The sequence below is a fragment of the Anoplopoma fimbria genome, chromosome 9, assembly GCF_027596085.1.
Source record: "Anoplopoma fimbria isolate UVic2021 breed Golden Eagle Sablefish chromosome 9, Afim_UVic_2022, whole genome shotgun sequence".
Taxonomy (NCBI): Eukaryota; Metazoa; Chordata; class Actinopteri; order Perciformes; family Anoplopomatidae; genus Anoplopoma; species Anoplopoma fimbria.
In genome coordinates, this window is record NC_072457.1 from 25819132 (window position 1) to 25837006 (window position 17875).

The following is a 17875-nucleotide window of genomic DNA, read 5'->3' on the forward strand; positions in this document are numbered from 1 at the left end:
TCAACCTACTACACCTCACATTTCACAGAGTTGCAAATGCAAATCTGGAACTTTTTATTAAAAAGTTTTACCCTTTCATTGTGATTCTCACTTTCCAGGCTTCCCCTCTTCTTTCAAAGCAGAATGCAGAATTACAGAAGTCTTTACTTTACTATGCGTTAGCACAGGTATAAGAATAAATAAGCACCCATTCCCTTGCATTTGTTAGCAGTTGGGAATCAATGGGGCATTAAACAATACAATAAAAAAAACTCATAAAACACATTTTAAACAGCCAATTTCCACTAACAACAGCTACAGAACAACCAAGAATGGGTTCAGTTGGATGCTGAGTGGTTTATTACTGTTTACTGTTTACTATTACTAAAAGGCGGATGTTTGTTTTGTGCAAAAAAAAAAAAAACCCTGACATTCCTCCATAGGAACAGCTGATCTGGTGCAAGACACATGATAGTCCCTGTGACTCTGCACCAATCTGCTAGCATCACTGCCAAGACAGGGAGGGAGGCTGTCCTTGACAAAATGGAAACTGAGCACAAACTGTACTTATCAGATGCAAACAACATTCAGACGTCTGCAGATAGAAATGTTCGTCAAAGTTGACACAGTAAATGAGTGCACAGTATTTGCAGATGGGAATAAACCAAAGTGAATGACATGAGCCCAAAAGGGAACCGAAGCATGATGGAAAATTAAAGGTTGGTCATAACTGCTCGGGGAGAAACGTCCTGTTGCATCGTGTCCCCAAGGCCTGAGTCATCTTGTGGTTTTTGGTGAATTTTGCCCAATGTTTCATCTGGTGGAAACTTTTACTCAAAGCATCTTGCAGCATTCAGTTAGTGATAGTATCCTGAGCACGCTTTACAGGCAATGTGACTAATTGTATTCACCCCTTTTTTAAAGAAGTTTAAAGAAATAATATTTCATCCTAAGAAGGGTGATTGTCAAGCAACATAAACCAGGTCATAAGTTACATTAACAGTTTATCGAGCATCTACAGAAAGTCTAACAAGTGCATAAAGATTCGTTTGTTCGTCATCTTCTAGAAATATTTGTGAAATCCAAATTATAGTGACGAGTCCAGAGAGGAACATGGCAGCAGTTTCTTGCCGATCTGGTGAAGACAGGTTGAGCAAAGCTTTCCCATGACCTCTGACCCGGCCAGAGCAGCCTATAAAAAGGTTTGGAGGAGTTCAAAATGTTATTGGTTTCAAACTGCAAGCCTCAAAGCATTGCGGCCAAGGCCGACCGGGGTCAGAAAGGTCTAACCACTGCTGGGCAAAGAGAAGAGCGAGACCGTGTCAGACACTTCTATTGGGATTTAACGGAGAAGTTGATAGTAAGAATACAATGCCCTCCCAGACATGGACATTTATTGCAGCAATATCCTTGGTAAATCAAACAACCAATCATCACACACAGCATCAATCCTCCTTTTATTGGAGCCATTTCCAAGAATCTGATGAAGTAACATGACAGTTAAACCGTCTGTGGGGGAGGACAACAGCAAGTTAATCAGCCTATGTCAACAAAACACCAGATATGATTTTAAAACTGAAGGAAATTGAGGATCAGTTGTCCATTGGAGTATCAAACTTTAAAAGGAACCCAGTGTTTACTAAATAAAATAACCTTGACTGTAAAATGAAATGTCCATTTGGCATAACTGGTTCATACTGCTTCAAATGCAAGCGTGTTAACCTTGCATTTAAGCTAAAATGTGTACAGTCCTTTGTCAAAGCCCCTCAGTGGCGCCCAGCCCAAAAACATTTGCTTTAACATAGAGCTGGACCGCAGAGTTCAATCCTAACCATCATCAAAAAGGCTTCACCAGACAGAATCTGACAGCAACGGCCTCTTTGCTCTGCGGGCCAACAGGTGATGCTCCACAGAGTTTATTGAGTTTGTGTACACTTTTATACAAACAATTAAGCTCTTATTTAAAACATACAGTTTTCACACACACACACACACACACAAACACTGTAGTTGGGGAACTAAATTAAAGGCAGCTGACTCGTACAGCTGGAACCCATGCTGTATGACATAATCGCAGGCCGGCGAGCCAAGCTATTTAACACACAACACACACACACACACACACACACACACACACACACACACACACACACACACACACACACACACACACACACACACACACACACACACACACACACACACACACACACACACACACACACACACACACACATTTAACCAGTGATTTACAACACACGATAGAAAGAAGAGTAACACCCATTTCTTGGACGATAAGACACCCCCTTTCCAGTCTCTGTGTGACACACACACACACACACACACACACACACACACACACACACACACACACACACGCACACGCACACACGCACACACTATATCAACCCTTCTAAAGTGGAAACATAAGGAGAGGAACTGGAGAGGTGCTTGGGTCACTGTGGTTGATTGAGACAGCGGGACAATACTTCACCTCCTCGGCCTCAGCGTGGGGGGAACGTAAAACCTCTTTTAGCTTCTTTATAAATGATATCGAACTACATGTCCAAGGTTGAAGTACAATAACTCACATACATCACTGAGAAATCTGTCTCAATGTAACACAAAGATATAGCTTTAAAACCTTGACCGGAGAGCAGGCATGTGGTGCTGAGTTCAGATGAATGCACATTAGCCCGGGGAGAGGAAATCAAGGCCAGCAGGACCGCAAATCATTCGGCCTGAGGCAGCAATATTTTCTTCAAGGGCCTCGGCACACAGAGTCATTCCTGAAACAATGAGGAAACCTCAGGGAACGGCCAAAAGATGAAGACCAAACAAAGCCCGATGCAAAAGGTCCTGTTTTATTACTTCTGTGCAAAGGAACTGTGGACAAATATTTGATTTGAGGATTCAGGATTCGTCACAAGTACTGAGGCCATCGCCATGGCAGCGAGTGCCATGGAAGCAGGATGTGTATGCAGATTATAGGCCCCCTCTACAGAGAGGGTAGAATCTCAAAGCAAGATACACTACATCTTGGTAAAGTTAAGGGAAAAAAAAACATGGGCAAATCAGGAATATCAGAAACTGGAACTGCACCTAAACTAACCGGCACAATTGTCTTTATCAAGAGTTTTGAGGCATTTTGAGCATTATGAAAAGTGTGACGTAATCTACTTTTCAGCAAGAGCAACATCCAACATAGCTTACACATTCAACAAAATTAAACAATTTTAAAAAATGGAACGTTTTACACACAATCTGCAACTTTCTTTAGCATTAATAAACCCAATTTTTATATTGTGTAATCAATAATAATCTCAGAGGACCTCTGTTTTAAAGAAATGTGCACCCTGGTGAAGACAACCGACATGAAACAGTAAAGGAGGAAATTGCGTGTGTGCGTGTGTGTGTGTGTGTGTGTGTGTGTGTGTGTGTGTGTGTGTGTGTGTGTGTGTGTGTGTGTGTGTGTGTGTGTGTGTGTGTCTCAGAGGAGGTCAGTGCCTTCAGGAGGCAGCACCATGGACGCAGGTGTCAGTGTCACTGATGTGAATCCATCACACTTCAACACTTCAGCGCTGAGCAGAGGAGCTTGACAGCAAGTCAGTTTTATTTGCGAGCAGCTGGAAAATGATTTCAGTCGTGCTCGTCTGTGGAACAGTGAGGCATGAGGAAATATACAAACGCTGCAGTGTTAATTTCTTTATGGACGCGATTTGATTTCTGGTGATAATGTGTTGAAATTTTAACCCAACCTCAAAACCAATTGCAGCACAATAAATGATGTCCTCTGTGGTGGAAATCTGGTGAATCAATGTTAATGATTATCTGGCGATAGCCATTTACTTTCCTACGCTGTGACCAAAGTGTGTGGATAAAGCATTAAGTTGTTCAATTTTATTAATTTAGCGGTTGGCTACTGAGCTAGCTAACATGTTCATCTTACCATGCTTTCATGCTACAGTTACATAAATAGCACCAAATTAACTGCTGGGCTTGGTCAATGCTTCATTAACATTTAGTCGGTGGTGACGAAAAGCTGCCACCATTCATCTTACCTGACTAAAGAGCAGCCAATAGCTAAATTCAACTGCAATAGCCAGATTTTAACCAGTAAAGGGCAGTCATAATGTACATTTATGACAAAATATGTAAAATTCTAATACTTTGCACTAAATTACCAAGATCTGGACCTGAATACCTCAACGACACCACTAAATACCCATATATATTGGGTAAAGAAAAGTTGTTTGGGGTTTAGCTACTCATGAAGAGAAAATAAAAACAAATTGGTATGCTCCATAACCTCGATCATGCCAATCACCCCAAGCGATATGAACCCAAACAAAGTGATGTTAGCAACCCATTTAATGCTGGTAAACACATAACACCACGTGTTAAGAGCAACCAGACCACAGACCTTCCCATCTTTCAGTCAGCTCTCGGACCATGAAAGGGGGCCTTTCATAGGAAGACCCAGAAAACAACAGCCAGAAATAGAAACGAGCAGCTCCAAACAGCTCCTTATCACTGTTCAGCCAATGGGAAATGGACACCAATGAAAAGATGAGAACCCAGAAAGCAGTTGACTGTATCACTCCGCCTCTCCCCTGAAGGGTCGAAGAGCCGGATAGGAGTCATAAGACGAGGAAAGAAACATTAGAAATAATCAACTCTTAAAAGTTATAAAAAGTGGAGTACTATATAGGCAATAGCTGGTCTCTTATCAGTGGCCCAGACGCATGAAGCCCAGCCCCGCTCTATAAACTACGAGCACATGAACCTAACCCCCACCAGCAACACACTGAGCACGCTGACACTTGAGAGGGCGGCACCTCTCCTCTGCACACAGAAAAGCCATCTCGGCCCATTCACAGCTCCTGGCTCCATTCTTCTCCAAAGTGAAAGCAATCTGAAAGGAGGGAAGAGGCCCTCTGCTATTTCATTCAGCATGAAGCAACCAAAGGAGAAAGATGGGGTTTTTTTTCTTTTTCTACTCTGTTCCCGGCTTAGAAGTTCTCTCATCTAGCCTGAACTTTTCAGACATGAGAAAGCAAGAAAAATACAATTCACGTGTGAGTTTATCACAGATTTGTGTTCCTTTCCTCGGTACTAACAGCTCTAGGAAATGTTCACAAGGGCACAGCGGCAACAAGAGTAGACAGCAGTGAGATAGCAGCAGCCTTGATGGTGGAGAACACTGCATCCATTATGTCGGTCACACACACACACACACACACACACACACACACACACACACACACACACACACACACACACACACACACACACACACACACACACACACACACACACACACACACACACACACACACACACACACACCATGCAACAATCAGCCAGCATTGTAAAGAAATTGCACAACAAACCTGCTGATAAAAGCCAGTTAGAGTTACACTGCTGCCTCTGAACCTTCCTCTTCAGTTGTGATCCACCTGCACTGCAGCGAGTCCTCTCTCTGTATTGCTCTCTCTCTCTCTCTCTCTCTCTCTCTCTAACACGCCTCTCCCATTGTAGCTGCATGCAGTGTAAAACTGTTGCTCCCGCTGCCCTCTGTCCTTCACGCTCCTCCTCCTACAGTATCTCCTTTTTCCCCCCCTCCTTCAGTGCTCTTCCTTCCCCACTGAAGCAGGAAGCCGCTCTGCCAAATCTGCCACACTGATAGCAAACACAACTTATCTTCTGCACGAGCTGCAGACGACTAGCCAGCATGCACGGGTGGGGGGGGAGCTGTGAAATCAGTGGGGTGATGATGGTGGTGGTGAAGAGGGGAGAAGAAGGGGGGGAGGGTCAAACTAGATTCAAATCCACCCCTCATGGTGCTTTAGAGATCATTTGTAGACCTTCAAAAGATTTTCAGAAGTAGAAACCCTTATTGGATTCATTCTCCTCTCCTTTTCTTCCTCCCATTCCCTCTTAACCTCCCTAAACCTTCTTATCCACCTCCTCCTTTCTTTTGAGATCAAAGCTTTAAAGATTAAATTTATTCTCTCCTTCCATATCATTGTTGCTCGATTTTTCTCGGCGGGACAAAAAAGAAAAATGCCAAAGTTTCTTTCAGAAAAGTTCTGACCAAAGAGCCTTGCCCCTCCTTTCCCTCTGCTAAAGTAGTCCCTCCCTCTCCATTATTCCTCCATCCAACACTTTCCCCGATAGCAGCTTAACAACCTCTTCATGTGAGGAATCTCACCTCCGCACAAAAGAGTTTGGAGGAGAATTCCACCAGGAGAGGAGGGAAGTGTTAGTATTGACAATAAGGGGGATTTGAATAAAACACAGCCACTATCCCTTTAAAAGGAACAGTATTTTGAATGCGTATTCACCATCTTGCAGAGAGTCGGAAGAAAAGTTTGATTCCACTCTCATGCCATGTTGCTAACTATGAAGGGAGAGCCAGCTGACGGTTAGCTTAGCTTAGCATATAGAGGGAAAACAGCTCATTTGCATTCAGGCACACAGCTCTCCATTATAGGACTGTGCAATTAATCACATTTCAATTTCAATTACAATTTTGGCTTCAAACTATTATAAAAACAATATAATCGACACAAAACGAGATAATTGTGCCGTGTCGTGTTCGCAATGAGCCTCTTTTGTTCTCTTGTGTTATGAATCCAGCACAACCCTTCCCTTTACAGTCAGGGTCAGGGCTGGTCATCACTATTCATATCTACAACCTACAACCAATGTGTTTATGATTACATTGTTTACTAGAGCACAAAGTTCATCATAGATATAACCTCTTAATTAAGCTCTCGATGTCCACTAGATTGATGTAGATAACTTTAATGTAGGCTTCAAGATGTTCTCTCTAAATGTGTGATGTTTCCAAAAATCAATGTGTAATCTTGTTAAATAATCGCGATCTCAATATTGACCAAAATAATCAGGATTTAGATTTTTTCCATAATCCAACAGAACTACCCCACAACAATCAGGTTTTTGTATGGATCAAATGAACAAGATATTAAGTCTCATTTGTGATATTTAGCGGTGCTGGCACATAGATTTTTCTAACAAAAGCTGGCTTTTCTCCCCGTTTCCAGTCCTTAAGCTAAGCTAAGCTAAGCTAAGCTAAGCTAAGCTAACCGCCTGCTGGCTCTCCCTTCACAGGGCATGAAATGTCACTCGAGGCAAGACGCTGAGTAAGAATATTTCCCAAAATGTCAAACCTTTAAAAGGCAAGCTTGAAAACACATATGAATGGTAAAATGTTAAATACTACTACAAAAATGATCAGATTAAAGAAGGACACAGATAATTAATATGCTTCAAGATTGTCACATTGTTGCGGTTAGGACAATTTGTTAACAAAAAGAGGGCAGAAGAATGACATTAAATTAGCATGTGAAAGGCTCACTGACTGACTTCACACTGACTAGGCTCACCATGCAACGTTCAACTGAAGAGGCGTCTTCATCTTCATTTCTTCCCTCCATGTCCCCTAACAACTCTTCTGCATTACGCATGTGTACTCCCACCAGAGAGAAACAAAGCCCGCTTTATACACATCATTTAATTAGTGGGTTTGAAACAGATTTTGAGGAGATTGATATTGAGGAAAATAATTCTCATAAGTCTATTTAGAGGAATTTAAATGAGCATCGGCGGACATTTAACTTCCCTTATGGAAATAAATATTTATGTGTGTGTAAGCTATAGTCAACCAGAGCAACAAACAACTCTCCAATGGATTTTTAAATTACTGCTCACTTGAAAACGCTTCCACTTGGAGGGAAAAAGCTCGGTTTTATTGCTGACTAGCACAGAAACAAGGGCGGACAATAATTATAGGAAGCAAAAATACATATACGCAGGAGAACACGGCGAGCCAGCTGAGCCTAAATCAATGCAGAATCAATTATTCAAGCTGAGGGGGGATTATGGTGAGACACAAGCTACTGTGTACCCAGCTGTCAATCTCTAAGTGGCAGGGATTCCCTGCTTACTCTGCTTACTCTGCTTCTCTGTGCGGCGAGTGCGGTTTTATGTTTGTGAAACGGCGTCTAGAACGGGAGGATCAATCCCTCGTCAGGGCTGAAAGCAGTGGGTCTCCCACACTGGAAACTATTTTGTTGTGCCGTGTTCAAGCTGCACTGGAAGAAACGGCATCCTCAGGGTTGTCGGGAATAACTCATATCTGACCGCTAACTGCTAATGTTTGCAAATCTCAAACCTGCGTAGCCCTGAAATGTCCTATGACCTTCTAAGCCTTATTTATTGATGGTCAGATGCTTCATATAAAAAAAAAAAAAACCTTACACATGCATTTATTAAACAGGATATTAAACCACCAGAAGCAGCACCACATCCACTCTTGCGGTGTCTCTCCGGCTCTCTTGGACTGTGCATACCTGTCCCAGAATAAACCTCGCCCTCTGGCCTCCCGCTGGATGCCTGGTCTAACATTAGCACATATCTGAGTGAAATGTGCACAGGCCCGACAGTCTCCGTGGGTTAAAAAGGGATGCACGTCTAGATTATTTATGAAAGGGAATTGCTAGTTGTAACTTTCTACAATACCTCCTTAAAAGACAGGGGGGGGGAGATGGAGTGGAGCAGTGCACTTTGCAAATGGCAGAGGGAATATGCACTCTGTACGTTAATAAGCACTTATATGTAGGTAATTGTATAGCTCTAAAGTCAGTTTAAACTTGTAAATCTGTGCTGGTTGGTAATTCTATGTGCCTACATATGATCTGTGCACAGGATTCGTAAATCATAAAATTGTTAAGTGCTTGTCTGTCAGTAACTTTTCATTAAAAACATTTCTCAACACATTACATTACATTTACATTACAGTCATTTAGCAGACGCTTTTATCCAAAGCGACTTACAGGAAGTGTATTCAACATAGGTATTCAAGAGAACTACTAGTCACCAGAAGTCATAAGTGCATCTCCTTTCTTAAACAAGCATCTTAAAGCATAAACCAGAGCAAAAGTATAGTGCAGAAGCACAGCGACGCCGACTCAACTACTGGACGACGAGGTGTGTTCACATGTGTGTGTACCATCCTGCTGCTGTTTCTCGCCGACACGACATATTGCTGAATGTCCACCATACATTCTTGTAGCTCTTTCCACTGTTACATGGGACAAATATGTAGGCTTTCCCGATTAAAAACAATCTAAGTGCAGCCAGTAGTGGTAGAGAATGTCATAACCACAGAACTGCAGCATCAACAAGAATAAAACAAAACAATAGTTGTGTTTTCTTCTGAAAAGAGAACAAAATGTGCATAAAAATCTGATCTAGCCGCAAAAACACCCCATTAAAAAGTGAATGTATCTTCCCAGAATCTAGCTCTATGCATGCAGAGTGAATAAACTCTTTCTGCTCCCTGCAAACAAGGGAGGATTGCAGAGCAATGCAACCGTTGAGCTCAAATCCAATGAAAAACCCGGAGGAAGTGCTATGAGTCACCTGCCGTGGACCATTGGCCAGCGTCCAGCGCTGTGAATAAAGCATGCATGTCGAGTAGAGGGAAGTGAATGCAGCACGGCCTTTATGACAGTGACCTTTTTGTTGAGAAATACGAGTCATATGTTGTCTAATGCAGAAATGATTTGTGGCGGCCTGTGGCGAGAACCATGTGTGTGTTTGACTGTATGTATGTATGTATGTATGATTTATCAGTCTATAAGGTTTCTTATCCCATAGCGCTAGACGTTGACAAAATATGATATTCAATAAATAAGTCATGGGTATATGTCATGCTTAATAATAACCAAACCTGACAAAATGGCCCCAAGCACGCGTCTTTATTAATCATCTAGATTTATTTTTCCTTGTTTATTCACAGAATTCGGTCGCTTGAGTCCTGAGGCGACCCCCCTCCCCCTCACAGTGTGGGGTGGGGGGGGGGGGGGACCCTGCCCTATTTGCAATGGGGAGCAGGGGTTCTCTTTAATGTTGACTGTAACACCATGTGACAGAGGTAAACACAATGTTACAGCTAATGAGTCTATGTCTGACTCAAGGTCAGGGAAGTGTTCATTATGGGGAAAATGCACTCAGGGACAGGGACTTTCACTTCACCATAGTGATAGTTGGGGCATGTTTGCAACTTGTCTTCATAGCGATGAAGGCACGTTGTCTAAAACAGACCATAAATCACTTGAACGCCTGTTACTATTTTTCAAGGAAAGAAACACTCATGGCAGGTTTAGCGAAAGCATGAAAGTGATCCACGTACAATAGGCCGTAAAGATGGTGGGGGTGGGGGGGGGTCTTGGCTGTGAGAGCCCTCGCCGACAGGAGGCCCGGGCTGTAAGTCGTCCTGACTCCAATGGAGACAGCGAAGGAAAGACCCAGACAAACACAGCTCGCTGCCAAGCGTCGTTACTCACAACACCCACTCGACTCCACGGCACATTTCCACTGACTGTTGCCAGATTCAGTCATCATGATGTGAGATAGAGAAAACAACCTCTTTTGTAAAAATAAAAATCTAATAAAAATCTCCCCTGCAGAGCAAATTTATTCTTTTTTTTTTTGGGGGGGGGGATGAGCTATTGGAAAGAAAAGCATTTGGACTTTGGAGTGTTTTCATGCATTAGGACAGAATGACCATTGTGAATAATGATGTGGAATGGTGGCTGTCGGTACCCTTTAAATCTTTGGGTTATTGAATGTGCAGCTGGTTTTGATGGTACACTTTTTTTTATGACAGCTATAATGACGCTAGTAATGTCTCTCTTTATAATATATCTGGACCCTTTAAGTGAAGTGAAATACAAATATAACGACTGAAAAACACTGTATGTAATCTACACTGATAAAACTCATTTCTGCCCACAAAGGCCTCAAAATACACCCATCTAACAAGATTAAAAAGGTTCAACACACAAAAGAACAAGTATTCTGGTTGGATTTTTCAATCACGACTGACCTGAACACTGTCGGGTCACGTCAGCCTTCAGCCGCAGAGTGCTGAGCTGTAACACTCCCCCCCTCCCCTCGTCCTCCCTTTTCCTGCAAGTCCATGTTCTCCTCTAGTGTCATGAGGAGGCTCTAATGAATCAGCCTATTGAGCCTGAACTGCGCACGGGCTTTTTAACACTGCCAAACTGTGTGTGTGCATGTGTGTGTGTGTGTGTGTGAAAGAGACAGTGTGTGTGTGTGTGTGTGTGTGTGTTGCGATCCAACTTTCCCAGCCTCCCACAACACAAAGCTGTCGTTTGTGGCCTCTCAGCACTACAAAAGCCCCGCAGGCCACCAGAGTTGAAAGTGAATGTATGTATATGTACATCTGTGTGCGTAAAAATGTCTAATGTGTATCTTTTGACATCTGTGCATGCGTTTGTGTATGTGGTCAAGATGCGGCCACACACACACAACCCGTCTGCATCTCACGGGGAAGCCCCTAATGATTACAAGACACACGTCGTGTGGCCCAGAATCAGTCGAACACAAACTCAACCACCCAACCGTCAGACAGACAGATGGCCATAAATCAAAAGATATACGGCCGCTGCAACAACGCCAGAACGCTTTCTTGGATCGTGACACAACAACAAACGGAGCCCAACAAACCATATCAAATATGGCTGTAAAACACAAACCGAACTCCTCCTCTGGCTGCAGTCAGGACTGATGAGTCCCAGAGGAGACAGCTGGTATGTATCAGGGAAACACACGTTCTGATTATTATTACAAAACAGTGTCAGTTCTTGGAAAGACCCCTTTAGATCATAATCGATGCTCATGGTTACCACAAATCTGTGTGTTTGTGTGTGTGTGTGTGTGTGTGTGTGTGTTGTGTGTGTGTGTGTGTGTGTGTGTGTGTGTGTGTGTGTGTGTGTGTGTGTTACTCCAGGCAAAGAGACCAGTCAGTCAGATTGTGAACTTGACCCCTTTCCACATTCATCTCTGTCTAACCTTGCTGTCATCTTTCTCACAGTGACTAAACTACGCACACAAAAGTAGAATTTGAAATGGTCACACAGCTCATTTAAACGTGAATCCGTATGTTATATTCCACTCAATTTCACACAATGGACGATATTAACAAGAATTAACTTGTAATAAACTGAACCCCAGTTACGCTGGAGGGCTGGGTTGAACATCATTACTCCATTATCCATGTCAGATGGGCCTTTCATGATTTACACACAGACTCTCCCTGAAAGTCCAAGAACTGCACGCCTTTTATTGTTTCCACCTTCTATGAAGCCGTCACTTTGGCTGGATGTCTACAGTCTTCTTATGTTTCTGTATAACAGCCTGTATACCCACCGACAGCCACCCATCTCTGCAGTAAAACAGAAACAGGATGATTCAAAACCTCCTTTGTCCTGCAGATTCCCCCAGTATGTCTCTCATTAAATGCACCAGGAAGCAGCATTCTTGCACTTTAACTTATAGTTTAAAACCACACAAAAAAAGAAACGAAAAGCTGAACAAGTATTAAATTGCACTGCATTGTTATTTAAAAAAGAAAAAGAAAAAAACAGATCCCAAATGGCAAGGTACATGCAGTTAGAAATGGGATGAAGGTACAATTAGGTATAAGGTAGGATATCTCGGTCTTGAACTAAATGGGGTTTAAACAAACTGGGCCATCAGTTTTGTCTGTGTGTATCCCCTCATTTGTTATGCTTTGTTGGCATGTTTTCTGCATCAGCTTGTTTTGGCTTTAAAAATCACATGAGCATTTGGCCAGTTTTGGAATTTGTATTTCTCCGTTTTCTTTCTCAGTGCGTTGCATAACTGTCAAGATGTATGTCTGAAAAACGTCACCTGCTTGGCATTTATAGTACGACTTTTACAAAAATGCAGATTGTTCAGTATCAGTCTATAAAACTGTGCGGCCGGGCGTGTGTGCTTTGGACGAGCCGGGAGATAAGAGCAGCTGTGAGGCCGTCCAGATGACTGCTGGAGGGGAGACAGCAGGCAGTCGGCATCTCAGGTCACAGAGCTGATAAACTTCACTAACTATTCAACGGGAGGATGTTATGAGCGGCGATGGAATCCTGGAGGTTTGAAAAGCTGCTCCAGTCATTTTCTTATTGCCGTCATTGCTTCCAAAAACCGTCAGGGTCAATCACAAAAGGAACTATACCGTGAGAGCAGGCAAATCCCAACAAGCCACTGAAGTCATTTTACTATGAATGATATTACAAGCAGGTGCTGAGGCGTTTAACCAAGTCGGAAGACGAGTAGACTTTAAATGAGGGCGAAGGGAGACGCTGACGTCTCTTTACTGCCCTGCTGAGTAGAGGACAGCCTGTCTTACTGAAGGACAGAGAAGAGACAGAGGGGAGGAGCATAAACTGACAGGAGAAAAATAGAAAAACAAGAGTAGAGCCAGAGAAAAGAGAGAAGGAAAAGAAAAAACTTACCGAGAAAGAAGATGACCAGCGGAAAGTTTTGACCCAGTAAACGGTTTAGCAGTCATGCGGTTTTATATCTCTATTCTCTTCCTTTGTATTTTTTGCTCGGCCCTCAGCTTGTCTTTTCAGCCTTCCTCGTGGTGCAGACACACTCCAGAATCCTCCATAATGGCCAGTCCTTTCTTTTCTCCTACCCCTCATTGTGTCTTTGTTACCTGGTTACATGGACACCTTGACAACTCTATGTGAAGACGAGTGTTTGGCTCCTTCGCTGTCAACCTCTATCATGGACATTAGTCACGTTAGACTGGCTGACAGGAATGCTCAGCACTTGAGATGTTTTTGAGACACTTAACTTGTAAGTCATTTTTTAACCCAACAAAAATAGATTTGCATGTATGTCTGTCTGTCTGTCTGTCTGTCTGTCTGTCTGTCTGTCTGTCTGTCTGTCTGTCTGTATGTATGTATGTCTGTATGTATGTATGTATGTATGTATGTATGTATGTATGTATGTATGTATGTGGGCTATGCACAAATATCAACAGTGAATGAAATGACTGTAAATGTGAAAGGGGTTACTGGTGGTGACAGACCCACAGTATAATTAGCAGTTACCCTCAGTTTCATGGAGCATTTCAGTCTTTTTTCTTCAGCATGATGTTTTGGTTTCATGGTCCACAGCTTTACTGTTCCACCGCATACATTTTTTGGTTGAAAACCTTTGATAAACCGACTACCGTCTCACTGACAAATACCGAAAGGCAGACCCACAAAGTTAGCGACTACCTTGGTAGAGTTGGTAGAGACCAAAAACAGAGCAAAAAAAAAATAAAAATAAAAAGAGTGTGAATATTGGACTTGTTTCCGCCAGCTAGACACAAACTGAGACGCCCCACATTAACTTTATGAGTTGATATTATGTCAACGTCATGTTTACAGCTTGTTGTTCTGCCAACAAGTGTCACAAAAAATCAGATATTTCAGCTTTAAAGAATGACAACATGTAGAAATAATGACTTGACTCTAATCGCACCGTCACTGAGTTTCATTATAACTCGACAACATCAACACGTCAAAAAGCTTAATTCAGTTCAATCGTGTGTATTATTCCCGGACTCTTATATCACTATGAAACTCATTAAGGGATAAAATCAACAGCTGTTAATCCAATTTCTATCGTGGCATAATTTATAAATGGAGCATTAGGAGCTCAGACAGATGGCTCAGCTTTCGTTTGCACTGTATATGTCAAACATGTCCGAATCAAAAAGCTGTCAGCTCCAGTGGGAACCCTGTGGCAGAGCCCTTGTTGATAATTACACTGAATCAAAACACCATTAGCCTCAGTTATAAAATCTGAACGCTCATTGAGTCAATTTGATACATGTTGCAAATAGTGACAATAATAGTCATATGGACAGAATATGTTTAGGTTTATTTTGGAGCAGGTAGCAAATGTTAAGTGCATGACTGTATATGGGTGCATGTGCTTAATGGCGGCAGTGAAAACATTTTTTTAAAAATCTTCATACTACCTGAAAAGAGAAAAGAGTGTCTTCTGATCTCTCCTGGGAACCCAAATCACGACTGTACAAAACAGATTGAAGCAAACCGGCAATATGCGATTATGACAGTGGAGTCTGAGAAGTCAGTCTGTCTAAATAGCTAAAGGCAAAATATCTCTAAAAGTGGAATGGCATGACAGCTTTGGCCTGCTCAGCCAAAAGCTATTCAATTCTCAGATCTTGAAAGGTGTCTGGAATTAAAGACACCTTTAAGTGTTGGGCAGAAGAAATATGAAAAGAAGAAGCTTTACTTTAGTGTAGTGAAGTGTACTTATTCCGTCCAACCTTTGCAACACTGTGCTTCATGCAAATGTTGCAGCTGTCATCTGAGATTGTTGCTGTGTGGTGGAGCTTGACATGCCTTGCCTTCAAATATGCAGATCATCTGTAGCGGTATTATGAGCTAGAACATGCACAGACAGCTAAAACAAATAGTAGGAATCCCTCAAGACTTCATAATTAAAATGACTGGTACATCAAACTCCAGAAAACAAGTTCACATTCACTGCAATAAAGTGGTTCTTAAATCATATTCTCACATTTTGCACAAGCTACTGACAAAATAAATGAGAGCCAGAATGTTTATAGACAATCTTAAAAAACAAAAATACTTTGGAAACCATGGGAAACATTGCATTATTTAACGAGACTCAGTGGAAAAAGCCAAGATATGAAAGGGATTAATGATTTGGTAAAGTCGCCATGATACAAACAACAAAATGGTTAGTATTCTTGACCACAAGTGGGCAAAGGAGCGAGGGGGAAGTATATTTATATATATAGCCAGAGAGAGAAAGACCTGCCACTATTTCCTTCCCAGGATAATTTCCAACGCAGTAAAATGTCTGGCCAGAAGCAGTTTGTAAGCTTACCACTGACCAAAGCTGTGCCACTTATCCAAAGCTCTCCAAAAAGAGCTCACTATAACTCTCCATCTACCTCCTGTGTCCTTGGGAAACCCAAAGAGCAGGGCGGAGGCGTTTGGACGTCAAACCAAAAACCTCAGTCGACACAACATTTCAGAATTTATTTTCCATCTTATTTGGTGTTATGGTGCAAGATAATACTCAAAAGTGTGCTGTGATGTTAATGACATCAAAGGGTGATTTAGAAGCTTGAACAGGAGCTGAAATGGTGTGTGTTGATGCAGAAATTCTTACCTCCAAGCGGACCGCTCGCGTTTACAACTTCTCGCCCAACTAGGACAAAAAACAGACACAAACACATTATTACTTTCTGCATCCAAGTCTTCGGGCATCTGTCCACTAAAACTCTGATCCACATTGAGCTTCTGCGATGAAGGAATCTGTCACAACTAGAGGCAGACACGTTCATTTGCTAAAAACATTATTTACTCGTCGTTGTTTTTTTTAAGTCTGGATACAAAGACACAACTTAGCCGGTAACGAGTGAAATGAAAACCTGAAATGAAAAGGTAGACGGCTCTCACAATAAAGCCTGAAGCCTTTTCATTATACTTGCAAACTCTGGATGCTCTGTAATCAGCATATTTGACATACAAAAGAAAAATCTAATTAAAAAGAAGATCTTCAATGTTAGCATACGCCTGTAATATTGGATTTATGTGATCTATAAATACCCCACGTTAGTTGTTTTTTTTCCCCATACAGGCCAAATTACAAAACAGACTTTGAGATAAAGCAGACTTTGTGACTAATTAAGTACTTTACAAAGGAAACAATAAATGCCTTTATTCCTCTCCAGGAGGAAAGTCTGATGAAAGAACATGTGTTCCAAGAAGCTATGCATTTATTTTCATGATGCTCTCCCACTGGTCTCTACACTACATTAACCTCTACCATCGTTGGATGTAGCTCAATTACCGCCCATGTACATGTGTTTGTATTACTGAAATCAGTCAGTAGTTTCCATTATGGAGAGCGGGCTGTGCCTCCGCACTGTCCTGGTGGCCACAGCCGGCCTCAGGGATCCGATAGTCATCTATGTCATCTGCACAAACACCAACTGTGTCAACACCAGGGAGCACGGCTCGCCGTTGGAGAACATGAATGCTATTGATAGCATGTGAGACGTGTTATTGTCCAGGGTGCTGCGCCTGCATTCCATTATAATGATAACTGACTACTAGGAATTTGGGATTGGTCCAAAATAACACCAAAAAAAAAAAAAGAATTATGGCAGAATGTGTTGAAAACAAGTCTGCATAGCCATTAATGATGAAGTGATTAAAGGAATCCACACAACTGACATTAGGTTGCGTTTAGCAGAACCATAACAATGTGGGTGTTGGCTGCTTCTGGGAGTTGTGCGAGAGGTTGCAGAGCACCTGAAGTGTGAAAAGCCCCAGATGGCCCATCAGTGTTGGAAAGTAACACATTTTGGGTCCAGGTCGGCCGTGTGAACGTGAATTTAAACCACCTGCTGAATCTGGTGCGGATGTTTTTCATGTTAGTGGAGCAGGAGAAATGTATTTTCTTTCAGGTGTGGACTGACAATGAGAAGTGTGAGAATCATGAAGCTCGCTGACAGCAAGTGAGTCAATGATGTCCCACTCCCATCACTGATTTTTTTTTGTTTTTGTTTGGTTTGGTTTTGCCTACACTGTGAGAAATATTTTCACCTTTAGGAGGTACAACAACTCGTCGTTGAAACTATGGCTAGCCAATATAGCGCTATTATGTCAATATTGTGAAATGAGACCAGATATTGTCTTAGAATTTATAGATATCGTATTCTGGCTTTAGTCTTTTCCTGGTTTTAAAGGCTGCATTACAGTAAAGTGATGGAATTTTCAGAGATTACCTGACTGGTCAAGCTCTTCTATTATATGCCTTTACCCAATATGTCGTTATATTATTACTATCATACTGTTATTATTACATATGAATGTAAATATGTTGTGAGAGCACTAATAGTCTCAAAAAAATCATTGTCTTTGGTCAAAAATACTATGATATTTGATTTTCTTTATATTTCCAATGCCTAGCT

At 42.0% G+C, this 17875-nt stretch overlaps 1 protein-coding gene across 4 annotated transcripts in view; it reads right to left on the bottom strand.

Annotated features, from left to right (window-relative positions):
* Positions 1 to 17875, bottom strand: part of add3a (adducin 3 (gamma) a) — a 95911-nt gene that overhangs the window by 61501 nt on the left and 16535 nt on the right. For 2 of the 4 annotated variants that reach the window (XM_054603911.1, XM_054603908.1), the window contains exon 2: positions 16066 to 16104. The gene's annotated coding sequence lies outside the window, so the exon portion shown is untranslated. Of the gene's footprint in view, positions 1 to 5372; positions 5501 to 16065; positions 16105 to 17875 lie in introns of those variants that run through there. The other 2 variants (XM_054603910.1, XM_054603909.1) reach the window with 1 other exon arrangement.